Genomic DNA, 6,000 nt, shown 5'->3' with positions numbered 1-6,000 from the left:
AGTTAACACAGAAATCAGGCCTTTTGGGTAACAGACTACCATTTGCACATATCACTTTCCATAGTAGAACCACACTTAAAAAACAAAAGGAGTACTTGTGGCACCTTAGAGACTAACTAATTGGTTAGTCTCTAAGGTGCCACAAGTACTCCTTTTCTTTTTGCGAATACAGACTAACACGGCTGTTACTCTGAAACTTAAAAAACAGTGGCTCAATCCTGCTTCCATTAAAGTCAATTGATAGTTTGGACATTGATTTCAGATGCAATTCAATTTGGTCCCAAAGTCTGGTTTGTTTTATAAAAATATTAATGGACTCAAGTCACTTTTCCCAATATAAAATATATAAATATTAATGGGCCCAAATATAGCATTTTCACTTGTGTGCTTGACCAGCATTTCTCCCCACCCACACCCCCAATAACTGACAGTATGGTGATTAATTGTCACTCTTCACCCCAGGATCCTTTAATTTCAATAATTCTCTATGCCTATAGTTTTAAAAAATGTAGAGGATCCTTTAGGATGAAAAACACTACATAAATGTAGAATATTATTGTTTCTGTATAGTTAATTTTTATGTTCTAAAGTTGCCTTTTAAGACTCATTTTGCAAGGCTGTCAGCCCTATTTTGTTCTCTCTCTAGGTGTGTGTATATATGTGTATGTATGTATATATCTATATATTAAATCTAGTGTTAGATACAGTACGTGAAATGTTTTCAAGTATGTTCAATCAAGATTATGTAGTACATGAATACCTTATCAACACTATTTAATTGAGAAAATCAAAGCAAGACAGTTGAACTGTCACAGCCATATGATCTTCTAAGTTTTGATATCCTTATTACAGCATTTGTCTTGTGCAAAAGAAATATATACCTTCAGATTCCTAAACTAGAACTTGCCAGGTTTACTACTTTAATTCACTATGTCTGGAAGTACAGAGGATCTTATTGGGTTTGTAAAAGGAGGATTCCTAAGCAGTTTCTACTTATACTGGATATATAAAATATAGAACACTATTCTGGAAACAAATATGCAGCTTACAGGTAATTACTAACACTTCGTGCTTTATTTTTTAATGAATTAGCTGAATAATAGTTCATCTGCAGAGACAATGCTTATCCATTGATGAAATGAAGCTCAGTTTGCATAGCAAGCTAGGAGATTTATGGTGAGTGTACCGTGGAAAGAGGAACGTGACAACCTGTTTTAGCTGCCTAATGCAGGAAACGTTCCATGCTTATAGTACTATGTAAATTATTTAGGTTGTAAGTGACACCACCCACCTAAACTCGTGAGCTTTTTTTTGGGAGGGGGGGCCGGCGGAAGGAAATCATGACAAGGGCAGAGACAGAAGTTGGGAAGATTTCCAGGCAGTTTGCTCAACTGTGAGACACGTGCAACTTTAGCCTCTCTCATCATTGTCCCCTGTAAATCTGTGCTTCTAGTCAACAGTGGCAGGAATCTCTTCCTTTCTCGTAGCTGGCTGCTGGGAGACGGCGATCATTCATCCCTCCCCAGGACAGCCAGGGCGAAGGAGAAAGCCTAATTTCGGCTGCGGGGGCCCGGGCTACTACACCAGGTGGCTGCAGAGAGGAATTTCCTTCCGTCTCAAGCAGCCCGAGTCCACCCCCCCCCCCCCCCCCAAGCAGCCTGATTCCCGGCTGGTTTGCTTCACAGGGAAGGGCCCCATTGCACTTCAGCGCCACTCATCGGGTAGGAATGGCTGGGAGACCATCGTGTCCCCCTTTGATACCATACCTTGGACGCAGCCGGGGGGCTTGAGGAGCTCAGTCCTAGCCAGCTGGGGAGCTGTGGCGGCTGCCTTCAGCCTGGAAGGGGGGCGGGAAGGAGTGAGAGGGGGGCGGAGAGACAGGCACGGAGGGAGCGGCTGAGAGGACAGTACCGGTCCTGAGCAGAGGAGCTGGGGCAAGGCGCTGGGCCGAGGATGGTGCCGGCGCTCGGGGGCTCCTCGCAGGCTGACCGCGTTACGCAGGGGCCAGCCGCGGCCGTGCTGCCCCCGCCCGTGTGCGCCTCTCCCGCCGCTGTCCCTGCTGCGCCGAGCCCGCTCGGCAGCGCAGCGGCCAGGGGCAGCTCCCACCTGCTGCCTCGCTCGCGGGCCGGCTGAGGGGCTCTCCCGGCGCCGCCCCGCCCCGCGCTAAGGCGCTGGCCGCAGCGGCGGCGGCACCTGAAGGACTTTGGTGCCCAGGACTCGGAGCCAGCCCGCTGCAGGCAGCGCCCCGCCGGGCGGCGGGACCGGCCATGGGGACCGGCTGCCGCGGAGAAACCCCCGCCTGGCTTGCGCCTGCCGGTGCCCGCGCCTGGGGGGTGCGGGGCTAGCGAGGTGCCGCCCCCGGCCTGGAAGTTGCGCCCTGCCCTGGTTCCTGGCGGAGCTGCCGGAGCCCCGCGGAACAGCATGCGGACTGGCCGCTTCCCGGCTCCCCTCGCCGCGCTCGGGCTGCCGCTGCTGCCCTCGGCGCATCCTGCTGCTGGCAGCTGTAAGGCGGGCGCTGGGGGAGAGATCGTCGCCGCTTCACGCCGGCGGGGTCCCCAGCGGGGGTAGCACTTGCTCCTGCTGGTGTTGAGCAGGGGCCAGCCCGCGTTTCCCCCCCACAAGCAGCGCACGGCGGGGCTGAGCCCCTGCCCCGTCCTCAGCCCGCCCGGACCCGCATGGCGTGCTACCTGGTCATCAGCTCCAGGCATCTCAGCAACGGGCACTACCGTGGCATTAAAGGAGTCTTCAGGGGACCGCTCTGCAAGAAAGGCGCTCGCTCCCCGGTAACTGGCATTGCTCATTCCCTTACACTCCGTCAGGTAGACACACCGGGGGGCGGGGGGGGGGGGACACGCACCAGGATCGTGTATCACCACATAGCCGCGCACTGGGAGCGGGGAGGAGGGGGTGTCTCTGTACTGCTCTGCCTAGGCACGAGCGAGAGTCGGTCATCTGCGTGTTTTACACAGATCTGCTGTTTCTGTCACTCTGCCTCTGTGTGCCACTTGGAAAAGTTTCTCCCGAGACAGTTATTTGTGATGTGAGCGGCTGAGATGAAGGGGTTTTGCAGTGGCTCTGTTGCTTTGATGGGGGGGGGGGGATTTCCTCCTTAACGCTTTGTAGCCAGGTGAAACAAACTGAAAGCTGTTGGGGTTATTTTTGTAGATGACTGCTGAGTTGCAGCAGCTTTTTGTTTTACAGAAAAGTTAGCCGGTGAGATGAGGCGCTGTAACGTTTGCCTGCTCAGCTTCAGGTATAATGGCTTAGTAGATTATGCAATGTGTAGACAGAGGAATGCTCAACCTTTATTTGTTTTCCTGTCTGTTAAAACTGAACTTGTATGTCGCATCTATTTGACTTTGGGGTAAAAGACTACCTATCAAGACCAATCCTGGAAGATGATATCGAATTTATCAAGTTTGGGGGTAGGTTGCTAAAAATATAGGCTGTCAAGATGTTTTAAAAAAAACATTTCTGGGTTGCTAAAAGGCATTTTATACCACTTAGTATCTGACATGGTAGGTGACCTTAAAGACTAAGAATTCATGGGACAGGTTTGGTACTAGTTCCCCTTCCTTAAGATGGCTGTAGAAATAAGGTAGAGAATCCTGCTAAACCCAGGGTTGTGAGTTCAATCCTTGAGGGGGCCATTTAGGGATCAGGGGCAAAAATTGGGGATTGGTCCTGCTTTGAGCAGGGGGTTGGACTAGATGACCTCCTGAGGTCCCTTCCAACCCTGATATTCTATGATTCTGTGAATCATACCAAGAGAAGGTACTGTAGGTCTGATTCCGGTTGTTGCTTGTTAGTTATAAGAATGACTAAAATGCACGGTATCTTTGTAATGCTTTAATCTGAATAATTATGGTGACATAATTATTTTTAAGTTGTTCAGTGACTGAAATGTAATTGTTCCATTCACAAACCTATTAAAGCTGAAGGTGTAAACTACATATGGATACTGAAGCTCAGAGAACATAAACAGAGCTTATAATTATAGTACACTGCTAGTGTACAATAAGTGAAATCCTGTTCCCATTGATGTCCCTGGCAAAACTCTCATTGACTTAAATACAGCCAGATTTCCCCCAATTGATGTGTATCAGTCTGTACTTTAGAAAATGCAGTTGTAATTAAAGTCCCTGCTTCCTATTTATTTCATAATTCAAAAACAATTCAACAGAGTCATCTGAATAATAATTCCATATGTAACTGAAATTTACACAGTGTAAGAGGGCAGGGTGCTGAGACCTCACATGTGGGGATTTTACTTCCATTGCTTTATTTTTATCACCAGTATAGTAAAACTGCTGGTATTGTATTCACCACAGTCTAATACTTTTTGAACTGTTTCAGGATCTCTGACCTAAGTGCCTGATCCAAACCCCTTTGAAGTCAGTGGAAGTCTGTGGATCAAGCTTTAAATATTTATAAAAATACACCTCTACCCTGATATAATGTGGTCCTTGGGAGCCAAAAAATCTTACCATGTTATAGGTGAAACTGTGTTATATTGAACTTGCTTTGGCCTTGAGCATTTCCGTTATTAATAGTCACTTCCCACCCCCTGACTGACCCCTCAGAACCCCTGACCGATCCAACTCCTCCCCCCCCCGCTCCCTGTCACCTGACTGCCCCGAACCCTATCCACACCCCTGACAGGCCCCTCCGGGACTCCCACGCCCTATCGAATGCCCCTGTTCCCTGTACCCTGACCCCAGAACCTCCGAACCATCCAACCCCCCCTGCTCCCTGTTCCCTGACCGCCTCCCGAGACCCTCTGCCCCTTATTCAACTCCTTGGCCCCGGCCCGGCACCCTTAACACACTGCTCAGAGCAGCATGTCAGAGCCAGACATGCTGACCCGCTGATCCGCCAGAGCGTTCAGCCCTGCCCCCCAGAGCACTGCTTTACCGCTTTCTATCTGAATTTGTGTTATATCGGGTTGCGTTATATCAGGGTAGAGGTGTGTGTGTATATATATATATTTTCCTTATACAATGAGCTTGATTCTATTCTCATGTACACAAGTTTCACACCAGTATGAGTCTATTGATTTCATTGGAGCTTCTCCTGGCTTACATCACTGCTAGTAATAGCAGAATCAAGCTCACAGTATTTCATGTAAAACTCTGTAACAGAAGGTCTTGTAAAAATCCTCAGTAACAATTTATCTGTTTATGACTGCATGTACAAATGAATTGTGTCTCTGCGTGCATGAAATATGTATATTTGTATGTGCCATGCAACAGAGAAATAGAAAACACATATGGATTTTTTTCTCCTACTTTTCAATGATAGATTATCTAATATCCATAGTAAATGTTTTTCAAACTACTTTGATAGCGTTCTAATATGTAGGCCCAATTCTGCATTTCTTGCATTTATGCATTCTTAGCAGAAGGTGTTACAACTCTATGAATAGATTATTTGTGGTGTATTTAAAATGATATTTCTATCCAAGTTATAAAGAGAGGTAAAAAGTGGTGAATACCCTTTCCACCCACTCCCCCAAAAGGATCCAATATTATCTAAGTGGGAGATAGTTTAACTGTAACATTTATATTTAGGTTTCAGAGTAGCAGCCGTGTTAGTCTGTTTCCGCAAAAAAGAAAAGGAGTACTTGTGGCACCTTAGAGACTAACAAATTTATTTGAGCATAAGCTTTCGTGACAATGAAGTGAGCTGTAGCTCACGAAAGTTTATGCTCAAATAAATTTGTTAGTCTCTAAGGTGCCACAAGTACTCCTTTTCATTTTATATTTAGTAGAACTTTCCTTGTATTCAATTTATCAGCGCTCAAATTGGAAAAACGTAATTGGAAATATGCACCCTAAAATTATAGTTGGAATATACTATTTTTTCGCCTTCCTCTGCAGCATGGGGCATGGGTCGCTTGCTGGAGGATTCTCTGCACCTTGAAGTCTTTAAACCATGATTTGAGGACTTCAATAGCTCAGACATAGGTGAGAGGCTTATTGCAGGAGTGGGTGGGTGAGA

General features: G+C 47.1%; 1 long non-coding RNA gene across 1 annotated transcript in view; it reads left to right on the top strand.

The window, feature by feature from the left end:
• Window positions 1–1,912: 1,912 nt before the first annotated feature.
• Window positions 1,913–6,000, top strand: part of LOC144930243 (uncharacterized) — a 186,499-nt gene continuing 182,411 nt past the window's right edge. The window contains exon 1 of the long non-coding RNA XR_013635412.1: window positions 1,913–2,783. This is a non-coding gene — a long non-coding RNA (uncharacterized LOC144930243). The remainder of the gene's footprint in view (window positions 2,784–6,000) is intronic.

The sequence above is a fragment of the Lepidochelys kempii genome, chromosome 2 (assembly GCF_965140285.1).
Source record: "Lepidochelys kempii isolate rLepKem1 chromosome 2, rLepKem1.hap1, whole genome shotgun sequence".
Classification (NCBI taxonomy): Eukaryota; Metazoa; Chordata; order Testudines; family Cheloniidae; genus Lepidochelys; species Lepidochelys kempii.
This window is presented reverse-complemented; position numbering and strand designations above follow the sequence as displayed.